Raw genomic sequence first — 19,517 nt, 5'->3', positions numbered from 1 at the left:
TGAAATTCCGTGCAATCGTGCCAGACAGTAAATAGAAATGGAAATGAAAAGTTTTTGATAGATTCCGTTTAACCCTATACGCAATCCTACCATACTGACAAAATATATGGGCTGTTCTAGTAACATGGTACAATCGGTAATAGGACGGTTCTACATAAATAAATGAATGAAAAATATAGAAAAAAAATACAATTTTTTTCATGTATTTGCTTGGTTTTCGGGAAAATCGAAAAATTGTCAAGCATACTTCAAGTCTATCGATGCTAGAATAATATTAAATACGAACAATAAAGAGCTACTGTGTTTTAAAAATAACTGAAATAAAAATATGGAATTTATATCTACAATTTAAAAACATAGGGAATTTAATATCCTGCTTACATTATGGCGTTCTACAATTAAAATGAATTGAAACCGGTTTGTTTTATATACATGTTGTTTAAACATACAGTTACTGAGGTTAAGGTTTTATAGTGAGGTTATCGTCGATGACGCTATTTCGAGCCTCTAATAAATATTTAGACTATCATTCTTTTTTTTATCGTTGCGCAAAGTTAAATAAGAATAGCATCTTATGCATGCGAAATCTGCGGACGTAATACCGTACGTGACAAGAATTGGGAATATACTTGCATATAGTGTAGATAAGGGACTAAGTTAAATATCACATTTATGACATTAAGTAATTGAAAGGTTTATTAAAAAATTCTCTTCCTAGTGATTTGTATTTATTTCAGATTCAAAATCCTTTTATATATATGTAAACTTCCTAAAAGTTCAAACGCGGATAAACAAAAGGACTTTCTCTGTTAATGGACAATGTGACATTTTTTGTCGTTACGGATAACCAATTTGCCAAACAGTCATTACATAGACGGACGGTTAGAGAAAAAGGATTTCGAGCATTAGAAATAGACACGGTCACAAGAAGGAAATTTTATTTAGAGTATTGAAGATTGACAGAAGAAGAGTGGTAGTTTAGGACGTGGAAAATTGAGTCTCGATTTTCAGGTAGACAAAGCTTTGTTATTCATTATTATTTATTGTTATTAACTATTATTAATTGTTGTTTACCTCTGTATTTTATTTAAGTATTGTTACAATAAACTCGATTTTCAGACTTAAGAATCGATCCCTAGATTATCCTAACTTTGAACATTATATATATATGGTAGTAGTAACAAAGTTTTTTATTATATGCTAAATATGCAAAATTAGTAGAATAAATTCACTTTAATTATTTATTATTAGTAAAAAATAATGCGAAGCGCAATTTTTTTTAAATTACAATGATGTAATGAAGTAAAATTCTATAGGGTAAAATCTAACATCAAGTTGCCTATTTTCAGTTCATTATAAGATCATGTCATTTTATGTAATTTTACAATATGCGGATTTATAATTTTATGATCTATATGATTGTATAAGAATTTTATAATTTTAGTAACTATCACTCTGTGCTAGCCCCCCTTTTCATCAAGTGAAAGGAAAATAACTAAGAATAATACGAAATGGAACCGTCTCTGTATTATTACAACAATTCAATTTTAATGTTAATATTAATAATATTATAATAGTAATATTGAAGTTTACAAAATCCAAATAAGTTCGATAATATTTTTCTATCGCCAATTAAAAATTGTTTTAAACGCAAATGGACTAGTAACTTGCTAACTATATTGATTTAAAGCATTACTACCGCAACCCATGAAACCGAAAGTAAAACTTGCTAATTTTAAACATGTAACTCTGTAACTTCAACTGCAAACAATTCCTAAATTCGAGTCTACAAAACAACTTGCGCAATATTGACTTTAGTGATTTTTAAAAAACTACAAGATGTGATCTAGGGAGAAATACCTACATGTGGTATACCTAAATAGAATAATTATCTCTTATTTAATAACCAAACGTCATTGTACCACTTAGGACCTTCTTATACAATCAAACTGTTAACAGCGAGCAATTATTGTACACTTAAACAATCATTAATGAAATTGTACAAGACACGAGTTACAACTTACCACTATCTTCTATAATAGTAACAAATTCAATAGTAACAAAATTTTACAAACAAATCGTACAAATTATAAATCAACTGATTATCTAATTTAACGTAAAATTATAAAATTACTGATGTTAATTTACAAAGTGTTAAATTACTGATATTAATAATTGATAAAATCTTGTGCAAGAGGATCCTGACGATAAATTACCGACGAAAAGTCACTATACTTTTTCGTTGCATCGAGAACGGTGTATAACGCAGGTTAGGTTACATCATGTTTTTACAGTGTCCCTTTGTCCTCCGGTTTATTCGCGTTGTTTCATTTTTCTGGTAGGCGGAGAAGTTTAATAACCGGAATTATAGCAACTTTTACTCGAAATACGCTGAGAATGTTCGTGATTTAAGGAAGGTAATTGTCCTCGACAGGCAACGCGCATAAGTCGACCCCGTGAGAAGCATTAGTGAATGAACTGTGTAGAAAATACTCAAATGCGAAGCTTGCGTGCCGTCTGGCTCGCTTTGTTGAATAAGTTCGGGGGGAAATGGGAGTATTATAATCGATAGAGAGCGCACTCGTCCGTTGATTCATCCACGCACTGTATGCATTATTTCCGACGACGATTATAATTCCACTTTTTCGATGCATCGTCAAATAAAAATACGCTTTTTTACTGATGTACTTCTTCCTTGGTACTTCCAGTTCAATTAATTTGTTTTCCGTCGACTGCAAATAAAACTTATTTAATTTGTTTATTGTAAATAACATTCTAGTGAATTGTATCTATTTAACATTCAAAGACCATGTAATTTTATTTTCTCGTATTTTAATCCATTAAGGGCCATTGTTGTATTGGCGTATTTTCGTTTGCAATTTTTTTAATATCATTTTTCACTAAGCATCGAGCTCTATTTCTTAATATTGCAACTATGAGAAGAAATCCAACGATACGTTTGGTATCTTTCTTTGTCAAAAATAGCATGGATAAATATTGATTATCGACACATAAAATAAAACCTTGCAGGGTAAATAAATTACAGAGAAAGGAATTCACTTTGCAAAAAATGACCATTTATTGGTCATCGTGTGGAGTTTACATTTATAATGGAATGGCAATATTTGTAATTTAATTTAGCTGAAATATTGACACAGAAAGTTAAACAAATCGGGAAGCAAGTTTCAGGGTCAAGAAAGGGAAGTTTCAGAAAAACATCTTTCAACAACGGTTCCTTGGAATTTGCATCTATAATGGAAAGGAAATAAGACTAAGTGATTATTGTAAGAAGTAACCGGAAGTCATCCGTAACTCGCAGAGCGTGAGGACTACGAATAATAAATAACAAGTAGTGGAATGGAAATGTTTAGAACGAGAATTATTTTAACCGGTTCGTTGAAGTTCTGTTAGCCGCGTTTTGTCCATTGACTCTCCTTGGTTTTTTCCCTAGCCAGCTAAAATGACTCACAATCAATATGGTATACGCAATACTAAATGCTGCTCAGTTATTGATATTCGCGGCTGTGCGCATTATCCGTGTCTTTCTCTCTTATAGAAACGAACTGACCCTATCGAGTGGATTACCGAGTTGCCGCATAAATTTCTGCATTTCTGGCTTATCTTCGTTTGTTTCCTCAATGCAGGCAAATTCCTAACAGGAGAATCGCAGATTCCTGATACAGTAACCAGAAATGCAAGCGGGATAAGATTATCGTCGGCTCCTTTTACCAATGAAACGAAATAATTTTGCTTTAACAGACGCTTTTCTCGCAAATACATTCTAAAAAATTGATTTACGTAATTCAGGGGAACAAGGTTGCGCTGTACATATATTCTACTCGTTAGAGGTTAGATCGATACTTGAACTTCCGATATCTGTAGTCCTTAAAATTTGTAGGATTCTTAACAATTTTAATTGCATTGCTTTGAAAGTTTTAATTTGGGATTCTTTAATTTTTAATCTTTGGATCTGATATCCTTTGATCGAAAATTGTTAGATTTGGAATTCTGTAATTCAAATTTTTTCGATTAAACATTGTTTCATTTGGGATCTATTAATCTTAAATAGTAAAATTTACAAGCTTTTAATTCTAAATATTTCAATTTGTAAGCTCTTAAACTAAAATCTTTTAACTTGGAATTTTTAAATCCAAAACTTTAGTTCAGTTTCTCAAATTTCAGGTGGCAATTTTTCTAATTTAAAATTCTAAAGCTAGTCGTTTCTCTAATTTTATGTTTTTAGCTTTACAATATTTCTAACGTTAAACCTTTTAAGTTTCTAATTTTCTAATTTCAAAATTTAACGTCCCAATGCAAGTGTTAACCATACTTGCATAAAATTTCATTTTATCAGAGTTTAAATTTTCCTTTGTCAAACATTTCCTGGTAAAAATATTACCGGGGAATTTAGTGAAATACTTTACCTTCTTTAGGGAGTCGGATTACTCACCAAGTCCAGGTTGCCAGCAACTGTTCGTTGGCCAGCGCCAAAAGCAAATAAAGTATATGCAAGAACCAGTAAATATACGGCTGTGTACGCAAAGCATGTTTTACGTAAAATGGCGTCCTCATAGGGAGATTGTTTTTCGGTCAAAAAGAGTTAAAATATTGAAGCACAGTGGTTAACCGGGGCTACGACACGTGTGTGCCATACGGTGTTTGTAATTTGACACCATCGTTGTCCGTGATACGTGAAATTGGGGTTAGCGTCGACCAATTGCCGTAAAAGTAGATCGTTTCCAGTCTACTTTTCATAGCTCCCCTAAAACGAGAGAACCTGACCGATTTTATTGGAAAGTGTCAGAAAAATAATCTTTAATCTTAATCTCTATATAGAGATTCCGGTTTCTTAACTGAGATATATGGAAAGATAGAATTGAAGAAAGTCTGAAAATAAATTACTTCGAAGTTGAATCTTATATTTAGTACAAACTGAATGTAAACTTAACTTATTGGAAGTAATTTTAGCTTTTAAAAGGAGAGTAGACTATTATAGTGCGTTCAGTTATTCATTGGTTTTATCGAAACAGATGATTGGAAAGGTAAAAAGATGGAAAAATATTGTTTTAAAATATGAATATTGACACGAATTGGATATAAAATTAACTTTTAGTGGAAACTGTTTTAGTTTCTAGTACTTACTTACTATGCTTAATATAGTATGGTATAGTGTACTATACTGTATTTAATATGCATGCGCCGGTGATTATGAAAGTGACCTAAGTCGAGAATCTAAAAATAATGAGTTTATCAGTTATTTTGCGTTGCATCTATTTTCATTACACCAGTAACCTGAAATCATTTTTGCTATGTAGTGGAAATTGAAGCGTTTAATTGAGTTGGTTGTTGTTTCGTTAAACAGAATTCAGTTCATGCATCAAACGCAAAACTTTAAATATCTCGAAACGAAAAATATATGACGCAGGTCACTTTCATAATCATATATTATACTATAAAAATGAATTTTTGATTTTGCAAGGAAACGTTTAACGTATAATTGAAATTAGATAAAATGGGTTATACATAAGTGTTCGATAAATGACAGTGTCGAAAATTAGATCTTAATCAGGCGTAATATCTTCTTCGTTAAACCTAACCTAACTTTGGATATATAAGATGAATCTAATTCAAATTTAAATTTAACTTAAATTTAGTTTGAATCAAATTTAATCAAACTAAATTTAAATCAAAACCATAGTAAATTTAGACTTAATTTACGTCGAATTTAAGCTTAATCTAAATTAAGTTTAGATCTAATTCGAATCGAATCTAAATTCAATGTAAACTGAACTATTTACTCTTAATTGAAGTCAAATATAACTGTATAACCTATATGAGATATTTTTCTAGTCTTGCTACGACTTGTCCAGTAATTATCGATAAAAAAAATTGCTAATTTAATATCGCACGTCTTTCACCGTAGAAGATTTGATCTAAAGACGCTTCTTTCATGTATATAAGGATAGATACTCAACCGTACCTACGATTCTAACGAATTATTAGTTCATTATTAAATTTAGTTTTACAAATTTTTGACATATTTTTACGTTTCTTTTTATGATATTCGACTATATGAATTCAAAAATACCAGCTTTGAATTTGAAAAAATTTAAGTTTGATTGTAGCTTATTTCAATTTTAATTTGGACATAATTTTTTTTTTCGAAGAAATTATCTTCTCGAACAGCATTAGGGCAATATTATAGCGAAGGAAGAATTTAACCTAACCTAGCCGAAGATTCACCGAATTTAACCCAAGTTTGATCGAAACTTAACCTAACCCGAAACTCTAATACTCTAATGTCAAACCCAACCTAACTTACGACCACGATACTGATTTAATACTTGTACTATTTTCACTGCGAATGTATTTATTTACATCAGATATTCAAAATAAGCATAATTTAAGTAAAATCTAACCCCAAATTCAAATTGGAATTGGCCTATAATAATTATTATTTTTACTGCGAATAGATTCTTGTTCAAAATAATTTTTGAAACAAAATTAACGCTCGTTTGCGAATTTTCTAAATTCGAAACTGATATCTCTTAAAAATCGAAATGTCAGCTATTACTAAAAAATGTAAAATTCAATGCTTCAAAATTTTTAACTCTTCGAAATGGAAGTAAACTTTACCCAAAAATTTTATCTCGGTGTAAAAATAAGAAAAATGCAAAGACTTGGGTAAAAATGAAAATTGAATTTGAGAGCTTTTTGAATAAAATAAATCCCCAAAGGAAATACGCTGCGGTGTGCAACTGCGCCCAAGTTGATTAATATTCAAAGAAACGAGTAGGAAGGAAGGGAACTTTGATAAAATCAACCGCATGGTCTCTGTGGCTCTCACATCATTAATTACTATGTTGTTATATTTCGTTTCCTAATACGACCACCTTGGGGCGCGTTAACTATCAAGTAGCCATGGATTATGAATACATCAGAACACCTAGAAAAGAAATTAAGTGGAGTATCTTCGCTAATCAGTACTTAAAGAAACAACGAAGTAGCAGAGAAAGCTTGATAGGGTCCTTAGGGAATCCTTCAAAGTTCCTTCGTCTGTGAATCCCTATACTCGTGGCCACGAGCAAATTATCGAATCTTGAACTAATTCAGCGCTCGAGGATGAAGTAAACTGGCGAGAGAGGTTCCATATAAAAGTAAAATAAATTAAAAAAGTTTTGTATTCAGAAAGATAATTCAGGATCTTGGAGTCTAACGTAATTGAGAATGAAAAAGTGAGTTTTTTCGAAATGGAAATTTCAAATGAAAAAATTCTATTCGACTTATTTTTACACGTGGAATAACCGTTTATCGTATTGTCCCTATTCAATTACTATTCGGAATTACTTAAGCGCACACATATCCGACAAACTTTCAAACTCGATTTTTTCGAAAACGAAGCTTCGAACGAAAAATCTTTATTCCACATTTCCTGCTCATTTTTGTACGTAGAATAACCTCCCATTAAATTATCCTATCCAATTCAAAGTTAACCAAACGCGTACATACCCGACAAATTTTCCAACTTGATTTTCGCGGAAACGAGACGTCAAACGAAAAAACATTGCTCTAGATTTTTGACGTATTTTTGTGCGTAGAATACCATCCTGTCCCATCATAACGCGTGTCTCGTGATACCATACAAAATATGTAGATATGCCTATGAATAAATATTTAGAAGATTATTCACTACACTTACAAAACGTTCTCGATTATCGCACACAACGTACTTCATCGTCTGATTCATCCAGCACGACAGATACGCGATACTTCTTTTTTCTCACGGCTAAAGAGTTACCTACATAAGTACAAAGAACTCTGCGCGTCTCTTGGAGCGTGCTGGCAGATTATTAAATATTTACCGGAGCCGAGTATATACGCTATCCGTTGGCTGGTAGCGGGCAGGCATGCATATTCCATCCGGAATGACGCAGAGGTCGACTAACATCCTCGAAACGACCTTGACGTCCAACACGTCGGAAGGGGAAACTAGAAACGGGGACTAAGGTGAAAGCTCGGCCTTCTGTCTTACGTCGACGCAAAGTTGAGCGGACGATAATGATGATGACGTTCAGGGACGCCGTTTTTATCTGTTCGACACTGGTTTACCGCACCGATTCCCTTTTCCAGAGCATCGTTAAATCCTTAAGAGATCATGCTACTTTAACAGTAGATTTACCAAAGATATTCAATGTCAGTTAGTCGCTGAATACCCACTAAGTGTTCCTAGATAATTCAGCACGTTTATAGTACTGCTCATAAGTACATATATATATATTTTCTCTTTATTTTGCCTTCCCTCAACAGGATTACAATGTCTTCCATTTACGTATTACACACAATGCTCGATACGGTATAGCGAAATATAGCAACGTATATCCACTGAAAGGTACACACACTTGTCGGTAACATTCGAAGGGTTAGGGGGAGAAACCAAGGAACTTTTCTTTTTTACAACACATTTTGTTTATGAGAATTGGAACTGTAAAACTATCAAATGGGGTAATATTTTCGTGTATATATTTTTAGATTGGGTTCAAACTGAATGTAATAATGGCAATCGAGTTTCGTTATAACGCTAATGAAATTTCAAAATATTTCATCTAAAATGCACAATTATACGCATACAAGTTTTCTGTAGCAAATTGTACGAATACCTTCGCGAGCCACTGTACATCTGCCAGAGCCGTGTAGGAGTTTCAAAGGTTTTATAGGGACCTTAATGGCTTCAAATGGTACTATACATTTTGTTACAGACTACTGGCTACGTCTTTTTATTCTCTATAAAAAAAAGGCATCAAGGTACTTGGATTGAAAATTGAATAGTTTTAAGAATACTTTTCCAATTTTATGAAATTGATGTGTCACAAGTTCATATGTTTCCCAAACTAATCTTCTAAACAATCTGCCACCTTCATAGAGAATGAAAATTAGTTCTAAGAAGAACTTGCTCATAGAGAAATTATTGGCTCCAAAAGATGTATAGTTTCGCAAAAAAAAAAAAAGAAAAAAATGTATTAGATGTCTTTCTAGAACAATTCAATTAGCTATCTTTTTTTATTTTCCTCCGGCCTAGTAACAGCCTCTTTTCCTAAGAAGCGTATCAACAAGCTTCCCAAGTATGTACATAAGTGCGTGATTACTTTCACGACTCTTCTTCACCGTACTCTATCTGTTTCCTCTGCTACTCTCTTTCTCTGTCTGCTATTCTCGTTTCTTGGATATAACGAGATAATGCCATCTGTGTGATCCTGATTCGAAGATAACACGTGCGTATACATTCGCACGATAGACTGGCCTGATGTAACGATTATGTAACACTTTCATCCGACCTACTGACACCCACAGGCCCGGCCAGTTTTACTTTCGACTACTGGAAAAGAATGCACGGCCGCCTTAAAGACGAAGAAAGTGGCCAGACCTCTTAGACTTTCCCCATTTTCACGGTTCCCTGGGATTCCTCAGCACACTTTCCCGCTACACTCGGCTAACAGCCTGCAATAGTAAGAATCTCTCGCAGAGAAACTACAGCGCACCTTCTTCGGCCTTTCTTGCTACTTGGTGATCCGATATTGAAATACCTTTTGACGATTTTGTAGGACTGGAATTCTTTTTAGATCGTGAACTTTCACAATGGTTACTAGATCACATATTTGTGGTTCTGAACTCGGCTAACAGGCTGATAGGGTAAGAATTCTTCGCAGAGAAATTGCAGCGCACGTTCTTGGGACTTTTTTGCTCCTTGGTGACTCGATATAGGGATATTTTTCGGAAATTTTGTGAGGTTTATGATGTCTTTTTAGATTTGATATATTCACGATGGTTATTTGGTGACTATTTGTGGTTCTGAATCAACAGATACAGTGAAGGATAAAAGAACATTTTAAGGTTAGGTGGTCTTATTTTAAAACTTAATTATGACTCATAATGATGTTGTGTTTAGGTCCTCTGAAAAGGTATAAATGAGGCTCTGAGGATAACTAGTATAAAAGACACCAAAATTTTAGAAAACAGAATTATATTTGACAGAAACAATTAAATTAGGTAGGTAATATAGGCAAGTGTTATCAATATTTTAAAAGATGTCCACTACGACAAGGTACTATTAATGCAGTATAATAAGTATTATACATAAACATGAATTTTAAACTTGCTTTATCGGTCAATGTACTTGCATACTATTATACAGGATGTTTGCAATTTTTCTGACGTTTTAAAGCTGAGAATTTTCTCTTTCGTATGTCAAAGTCAGAATACGTGTTTTCCTTGAGATATGATTCTAATTTTTTTCACGCTTATATACATCTACAAAGATAAAAGGGTTTATCGATTGAAAAAAGATAATTTCGAAAACTGTTGCGACAAAATCGGACATTTCGCACGGTACGTTAATTTTACATCGTTAATTTAAATGTAATTGTTTTTATAATATATTGATCAAATTCCTTTAACATTTTATATAAAAAGATACAGTGATTGGGAAATGGTTAATTTGCAAGATATTTCTAATTGCAATTACAATATAAATTTGACCTATTCGATTTATACGAATCGCCGTGTATAATTCCATTAAAAAAATTAGTAAATTCATCGGTATTGAAATTCATACGAACGATAGTCATAAATATAAGCGACGATTTTATACAAAATTTTGTATGAAAATTTCTCTTCGCGAGGCATCGTCGATGCTTCGACAAATAATAGAGTTTACCTGTGAATAGTCGAAATCTTCGTTCACAAATACACAACTACGACTAAAAGCTCGTAGAAGATGCAAGAAGTATAATACGTGTCCTATTGTTTGCAGAAGGTAGTAGTGCGCAGCTCGACTTTCCAATCCAATTATTAAACGCAATGTTTGAGTTTCCAATTAGAATCCGTATTTGACTTTCCAATTGAAAGATATATCAGAGCAAACGATTTCGCAACATTAAAAGTCTATTTCTATTTTTTCCTTTCTCGTTTCAGTGCCTTTGAACATTTATCGTATAGATGCTTCAATGGCTATTTCCACGAGTTTCCATAACGCAAATCCCTCTTATTTTCTTTGCAGCGTACCTTCGACAAATATAAAACATTATATCGATGCTTGAATTTTAGAGAAGTATAGATTTAACGAAGATATTGATTCGATTATTATGGTATTGCCACGAATCATATATTCGTCCAACATTGAAGAAGGCCATGTAAATTTCTCATTTTTTTTTTTTTTGTGAGGAAATAATAAATAAGGAATATTTATAATATGTGTAATACGATGGTATTCTTGCTCTGCATGAACATTAAAAAATTCAAAATCACACGTGGAAGTGAAAATTCTCAGTTTGAAAAAATACATAATTCTATGCCATTGGGTTGGCAATTAAGTGATTATGGATTTGTCAATACCACCTAGTGACAAAATCCGTAACCACTTAGTTGGCAACCCATATACATCTGGAAAGGGAAAGACATATCTTTGATAAAGATATTTCTCGGGCAAAGAAAATATTTGAATGAATCGATGGGAAACGTTCTCTCGTCTGAAAAACAGTCATACATTGAAAGATTAATATCCTATGAAGCAATCAAATCCAATTAATGGCTCCACTGATTTAATGAGTGGAATCTATTTGCAGTGGGTAACTAAGTAACGAGTATTGTCATCGGCAAAAAAATCCCTAGGATTCCAATAGATATTTTAACGTCCTGTTTATCGCACGAAGGAACGTCTGTATTAATTATTCCGTATAATGAGGCAGAAATTGCTGGTGCAGTTCCAAATGGAAAAAAAAAAAGAAAAAAAGAAGAAGAAGAAGGGGAAAAAGAATTTTAACGATTATCACGGAGGGAGCACAAGAGAAGGTAGGAGATAATTAATGATGCGGAAACTGACGTGATACGATCAACAAGATTTTCAACTTTACTTATCGACAATGTAAACCAACTTAAATAGCCTTTAATTTCCTGCTCGTATCTTCTTTCTTTTTTCGATCTAAGATAATACAAACGATTCAACTGTGTACATAATTCGAAAATACTTAGATCTATTGGAAAAGTACAGGTGTCGCGTTACCGCGCATGTTATTTACGAATAATAATTTTACGAAACGTAATAGCAATTTTCTACGGTCCTTCGAATTCAGAAACGATAAATAGTGTTTAGATAAATAGTAACAAATAAGCGAATGATAAATGTAACAAATAATGTACAATGTTAATAAGCAAATAAATAAATAATAATAATAAAGAAACGTAATAAAAAAATAGAAATAAGTAAGTAATATAATAATTAATAAATCAACAAACGATAAATAGTAGATAAATAGTAACAGATAAGCGAATGATAAATGTAACAAATAATGTACAATGATGATAAGCAAATAAATAAATAATAATAATAAAGAAACGTAATAAAAAAAATAGAAATAAGTAAGTAATATAATAATTAATAAATCAACAAACGATAAATAGTAGATAAATAGTAACAGATAAGCGAATGATAAATGTAACAAATAATGTACAATGTTAATAAGCAAATAAATAATAATAATAATAAAGAAACGTAATAAAAAATAGAAATAAGTAAATAATATAATAATTAGTAAATCAACAAACGATAAATAGTAGATAAATAGTAACAGATAAGCGAATGATAAATGTAACAAATAATGTACAATGATGATAAGCAAATAAATAAATAATAATAATAAAGAAACGTAATAAAAAATAGAAATAAGTAAATAATATAATAATTAATAAATCAACAAACGATATATAGTAGATAAATAGTAACAGATAAGCGAATGATAAATGTAACAAATAATGTACAATGATGATAAGCAAATAAATAATAATAATAATAAAGAAACGTAATAAAAAAATAGAAATAAATAAATAAAGTAATAATTAATAAATCAGCAAACGATAAATGGTAGATAAATAGTAACAGATAAGCGAATGATAAATGTAACAAATAATGTACAATGTTAATAAGCAAATAAATAAATAATAATAAAGAAACGTAATAAAAAAATAGAAATAAATAAATAAAGTAATAATTAATAAATCAACAAACTGTAAATATAATTCCTATAAATATAGTTAACAACGGACCAGAAGTAATAAATAAATAAATAAATAAATAACAGTATCTAATCCAAATGGCGGAAAGAAAAATTCGTAGAAGTCTCTTATCTGATTGGAAATATTTTTTAATTGAATGATATAACACGAATACATCGTTGTATCGTATTGCGAAGTACGTACGCACATACGTAGTAAGAGTGGTAGGAACGAGTTCGTACAGTGCCTGCACGGTGTGTATATCGCTCTGGAAAACAATTATCTCGAAACGATCAGAGGCTGCTGCCACGTTCTCCTCGCCTAGCAACGTACGGTTAACAAATGTGAAATATAAACGTCGGGCACGCAGCTCGGAAACTTGCAGAAAACTATACGAACCAGAGCTGTACGTTCGTGTAGTTGTTAGCAATTTCATACAGGCTGTGTTAGATTGAAAAATTCCCAATGATACGAAGATAAAAGTATTTGCTTGAAAAGGTTGCGCAATTCCTATGATTTCTAATATTACCATATATTAATTGCCTTTGGACAATTTGGAAAACTTTTGCTCGGTAATTTAACGTGAGAAAATTTTTAATGAAATATCGTAACATTTGTTATTGTACAGTGATACTGAATTCTAACGTTCGAATATTGAGCAACACGATCAATGTATTCCAACATTAAAATTCAGAACAGCTGTGCAAGTTTTGCAAGAAATTTATCTTTATCTCTGCTACGTTGAAAATTCTCGCTTACCGACGAAAAGTTTCTCAAATAATATTTGGCAACTAATTGATTGCGAATATTGTCATTAGATGGTACCGACAAAATCAATATACAATTATAGATACAATATAATATTATACAGATACATAAGAAATTGTTTTAATAATTTTCCACGCGGAATAATTTCTTTAAATTTCTTTTTCAATTTGAAAGGAGAGAGTCAAAGCAGTATATATATATATCTTTATCGAGCTATACACTCTTGAAAAATTATCAGAAAATTTCCCAGAATCTAACGAATACCCTTGTATCTTCTCATAGAAATTTTTTTCTTATATGGGAACTTTTTGATAAAAGAAGAAAAATTTTTTTCGAAAAGATACGAAGGTATTTGTTAGTTTCTGGAAAATTTTCTGATAATTTTTCAAGAGCGTGTGGCTCGATTAAGAGATAGGCGAACAAATTGGCAAATTGTTAAATGCAAAGTATCTGCGAAAAACCAGTGTAAATATTGATGTTTTCTTTTTCAAAAATTCACTCTAAGAGTGAAGATATTTATGAAGACATTTGCACGTGATATTTATAAAGTATAATAAAGTAAGGTAATACACGCATCGAAAATACGAATTTCTTCTTCAGCGATGTAATTTCTCTTTTCTATCAAAATCACGCTTTTTTTTTTTTTTAATGCTCGAACAAACGTGCGAGATTAAGTAAATTGACGCAATCGTTCGCCTTCGGTTGTTTAGTTAAATAACATATGCCTTGCTTTCGTGGAAATCGAAGCGGAAAATTTGCAGAGAGCAAACGTTTATCGGTTAATGTAAATTGATGGATCGTGATGATCACGCTAGTGACGTGTTATACCTGTTTGTTAAACAATTTCAGACGTCAATTGGACCGAATCTGGCGTACTTGTGTCAACGATTCGGTTTCAACATAGTTCACGTGACACGCGAAGTTTCTAACGCGTGAGTGACACACGCGTTATTAATCATTGCGTAATTAACGTGACTTCATTTAACGAGAGAAAACAAGAAAGACAGAGAGTAGGAAATGTGTGAGTCAATCTCCTTCAACGTAACGTAGCCGATTGACCAGCCTTTTTGGCAAAAAAAAAAAAAAAAATTCCTCGTCTACTTTCGCGTGTCCTTCGAAATTAGAAACTTCGGTTATACGCGAAATAAATGATAATTAAACGAGATATTGAGAAAGCCACGTTAAAACGAATCATAAAGTTAATCGAATTGCAGACCTTTTGCTAAAATTATTCGATTCTATAATAGCTGTTTTAAAAAATTTATCGAAAAGGCAATTAACGCTTTACCGACCGCTAGCGGTTCCACAGCATACGCACGTCCGACCGCTAGCTCAGGCGCGGATTCTCCCTGACGCCGTTCAGACTCTCCAATGTCATTCTTTTCGTTCATTGCGAACGGTAAGATTTTCAAATTGGTATAAAACTGTGGGAGCTTACAAAGCAACGCAACTGAGCAAGGTACTAAATAAGAAATTACTGTTCAAATAATGAGAAAGATCGTCGACGACAAAAAGCCGATTAATAGATTATCGGTCGATAAGCGTCGGCGACAAAAAGCCAATTAATAGATTATCGGTCGGTAAGCGTCGGCGACAAAAACCGATTAATTAATCGGCTATCGGTCGGTAAAGCGTTAAAATAATTCTTACAGGGGAAAAAATCTGTATGGGTCGGTAACTAAGTGATTGCGGCTCTTTTTATTAGGTGGTAATGACAAAATCCGCAATCACTTAGTTGCCAGCCCAATAGTAGAAAACCGCTGCGAAGTGGCTGCTGATATTTCTTACCGAATTTACTCGATTCTTCGGCTCTTACGAAAAATTCGTCGAGCAGACAAAAATGGATAATTATTGTTTGCCAGGAGTAAACAGAAGCTAAATTAACGAAACGAGGACGCGGCATCTTTTCAGAAATAACGAGTTTATTCACGTCGCGTGTTTGCGAGACCTCGAACGAGGAAAAAATAATTAATCAAGGAAAACCCAGAAACGTCATCCTGAGAAGGATAATAAAACGAGTCACGTCAGAACGCTATATCTTTCGCCCATTTTATCCATTCGACCGATTGCGGATTTTGTCATTAGGTGGCAATCACTTAGTTGCCTAAGATAGCCACTCTCCATCGCCACTTTGATAGAAACAGCGAAGCAACGAATCGTCGGTCGAATTTCTTCTTAACTTTAGTTAAGAAAATTAGTTCGCTCGATCGTTACAATTATTACTAAATTGTTCCATCAAAAAGCAGGAAGCTACACCGCAAATGTACATGGCCGAAGCAAGATACGCGATAGAATACGAAGCAAATTTGGTGTCGAGTTCGTATCGGTCTTTAAAAGCGGGCGAAAATGTAGGAGCGAGAGCAGAGGGAAGAGCAAAGAGGGCCAGGAAGACAGGCAGTGCAAGGATGAAGACATAAACTGTGGGGAAGCAGAAAAGTAGATGTCCCGAAGAGAAAATTGGGAAATTTCTTATCGAGTAAATTTGTTATCGATCGTTTGCCGATCGGTCTGTTAATTCGCTAAGATCAAATCGGTAGATGGCGTTCAGAAGTCACTTGCCATGGTACTTTCTTCGAAAGTAAGAAAGAGGGGAACAGATCGGACGGACGAAGAACGAGCAGACAGACATTAATGACTCGCGTTGTAATACGTGGAACGAGGCAAAAGGAATAGGCGCGAGTGTATAGTTTCAGAACCGGTTAAACTCCCGCGACAACCTTGAGCAGAAGTCTCGTACAGGCCAAGCCGAGGCAGACCACGTTTTCACCGCGGTGGGGAAGCCTTACAAATTCTAATGGGCAAGTTCACGGTTCCTCAGTCCGTTACCACCAGCGATAGTCCACATGGGACGAGTTTACGATGATCGCCTATACATTTTTTCAACTACATCCTCCAGCGATCCACCTTCTCATCAACTTCTCCTATCGCAAGCTACCTCCGCTGTTAGATAGGACAATCGTTGCGCTACGTATTCAACCGTCGTATACGAAGTGGCAAGTTCGTGCAGATAATCGCACAATTTATGATGGCACAATTATGATCAAGTAGATCAACGAAGAGACGAATCTTGTTTGAAGTCGAAGTCAAAATATCAAAAAGGGGTATAGTTTCCAACACGATGTAACGAGTTTCGTCTATGAATGCGAATGAAAATTCGTAAATGTGGCATTTTTCGATGGAGATGCGATTCACTTGTTGCATTGGTTGCATTGTTGCACTGACAAAATATTTTGTCAATAGCACCTAGTGGCAAAATCCGCAATCACTTAGTTGCCAACTTTACGGGTTATACAGGGAACCATAAATCCTGTGGCAAAGTCTTATCTAGAGAAGCGTCGAAACAGAACGGGCCCAAACGCTTGGACCTGTGAGGCGAACGAAGATGGACGTACGAAGCTGTGGGAAATTTGCCATGCGGCAAATGCAGAAAAAACCACAGTCCAGTAACAAGAAACGATGGTAATGGTAATTTGGATCGACGAATAAAGAAGTATAGCTCCATGCGGCATTTACCGGCGGAAGCTAGGGACAATTGCAGGATGGAAGGAGGCGTAGAGGGTGTGGCGATCGGACATCGATAAAGCGTCCTCGATAACGTCAAGCGGAGCGAGAGGCGGCCCTTGAAAATCGTATTATTCATTACGTCGCGTTGCTGGCTGATGAAATAACGGGTAACACGGCTTAACCAGCGCATGCCAACGTACTATAAATAATCGCGCGGACCCGTTTCCTGCTACAACGTTTAATGCGTTGCCATGGACAAAGTGATGTTTAGTCTGACGAGCAGTCGTAAGAACCGGACGCGAGAAAAATCTGTGGTACCCACTTGCGTACCTGTTCTCTAAAAGTACCGAGACCAGAGTTGTTGCTACCCGACAGTAGTGGGGCGCTTGGGAAGTACCTAACAGGCTGGCAATATGGCGTTCTTCGAATCAGCTGATCCTATTTCGGGACTATTTGTCGGTGTATTTAAAAAATTTTCGTCGTCTTTGCTTTGTTTCGCTATTTTAGTCTCCCGTGGGCAGTAACTCGACTTGATTGAATATTTATAGATCGGTAGAATATTTATAGATCGGATGGATTTTTGAAAGAGAGAAGCTTCAGACTCGTTCATGGTATTCGTTAAAATTTATTATCAAAGTGGTATTTTCTTCGGTTATTGGAGAAGTTTCTATTTAATTGTGGTACGTGAAGGGGTACGTGAAGCTTTTTTCGTGACGACTGTCCATCCGAAGGAAACAATTTTATCGCGAGTTTTCAACGATGAAAGTAGAAAGAGGGGGTTCGAATGAAACACGTTCCTCGGAGCGTTAATTAAGCGAAAGAAAAAAGAAAAAAAATACCAGCGGGAGGAAAAACGGGGGAGGATTTATTAGCAAAAAAGCAGCATGGCGGATTAATAAAGCTCGAATGTCCGCCCGTAGCTCAGCATTGAATAAATTATGGTCGGCAGAGGGGAAAAAAGAAACTGAAAACGGAAGTATAAAAAAAATAATTAAAAAAAAATTACACTACCTGGACCCGCTGAATCTACCTGCACGTCCGTTCGTTGTTCATCGTCCAGCACGTCGTTAAGGTCGAAATTGTCTGCCTTTGAACCGTAGGATGCGCCAAGACTTTAATACGAAGCGTTTTTTAATCCTCTGGTACGAATTTTCGACGTGCGTATATTCCGATGATTTTTTGATGATACGAAAAACCAGCGTAGGAAAAATTTGTCAATAGTTGGTAATAACTACTGAAGAATTTTTTATCATTCAAGCTTTTTGCATTTTCAACTCATCGCTTTTTTATATTTCACATGTCGAGGATTTTTAATATTTAACATTTCGATGATTTTTTAATGATACGAAAAAATTGCAAAAGAAAGAATTATTTACGGTACAATCAGTAAGGGAAATGATCACCTTACATAACGAAAGAATCGTTATCGATAGATCGGTATTTTAAACACTATGAAAAATTTCCTAAAAAAAAAAGAATCAAATTAATTTAATGATCGATCCAGTGGCAGACTGGATCGCTTAGGAATGTCGATAGTTACGAAGGCGGACACCTGACAGATTCCAGCTGAGCGTGCTTCTTACGTAAGCCTCGGAAGATGTGCCAATAGGCATTAGCCTGATTTATATAATCTCGAATAATTTAATAAATTGCCGGAGAGGCTTCGATCGCGTATTAAAGGGACTCGGTCGTTGTGAAAATCGCCAGACCAAATGGAAATTGCCCATCGGGTACTCTGATGCACTGGTGCGTGCACCTGGGTCGATCTCGGATTTCGTGCACCCGATACATCGAAAAACTTTCACGCACGGCCACGTCCGACTTTTTTTGTTTTTACTCTGAAAAAATCGGGATCGATGGCAACACAGGAGTTGAAAGAAAGACTGTTTGGTCCACTGTGCCAATCGTGATTTAAATTGACAACTTTGTATATAATATATATATAGCCTACCTATACTATACCAAATATATATATATATACTCTATATATATAAAGAGAGGAAACATGAGAAGCTCGTTTTCGGTTATCTTATGACCTCTGGGATTTTTTGCCGAGCCTTGTGATTGCAATATAAAATGGGTACTAAAGGGACGACTATCCTGCTTGATTTTATGATTTTTGTGACTTGCCATGGTTACCGCAATTGGAATATAAACTGGGTGCTATAAAGAAGATCGTTCTTGTCGATTTTATGATTTTT

At 34.2% G+C, this 19,517-nt stretch overlaps 1 protein-coding gene across 1 annotated transcript in view; it reads left to right on the top strand.

Annotated features, from left to right (window-relative positions):
• Window positions 1-19,517, top strand: part of LOC126925624 (beta-1,4-glucuronyltransferase 1) — a 58,033-nt gene that overhangs the window by 2,282 nt on the left and 36,234 nt on the right. The window lies entirely within an intron of this gene.

Source organism: Bombus affinis, chromosome 16, assembly GCF_024516045.1.
Source record: "Bombus affinis isolate iyBomAffi1 chromosome 16, iyBomAffi1.2, whole genome shotgun sequence".
Taxonomy (NCBI): Eukaryota; Metazoa; Arthropoda; class Insecta; order Hymenoptera; family Apidae; genus Bombus; species Bombus affinis.
This window is presented reverse-complemented; position numbering and strand designations above follow the sequence as displayed.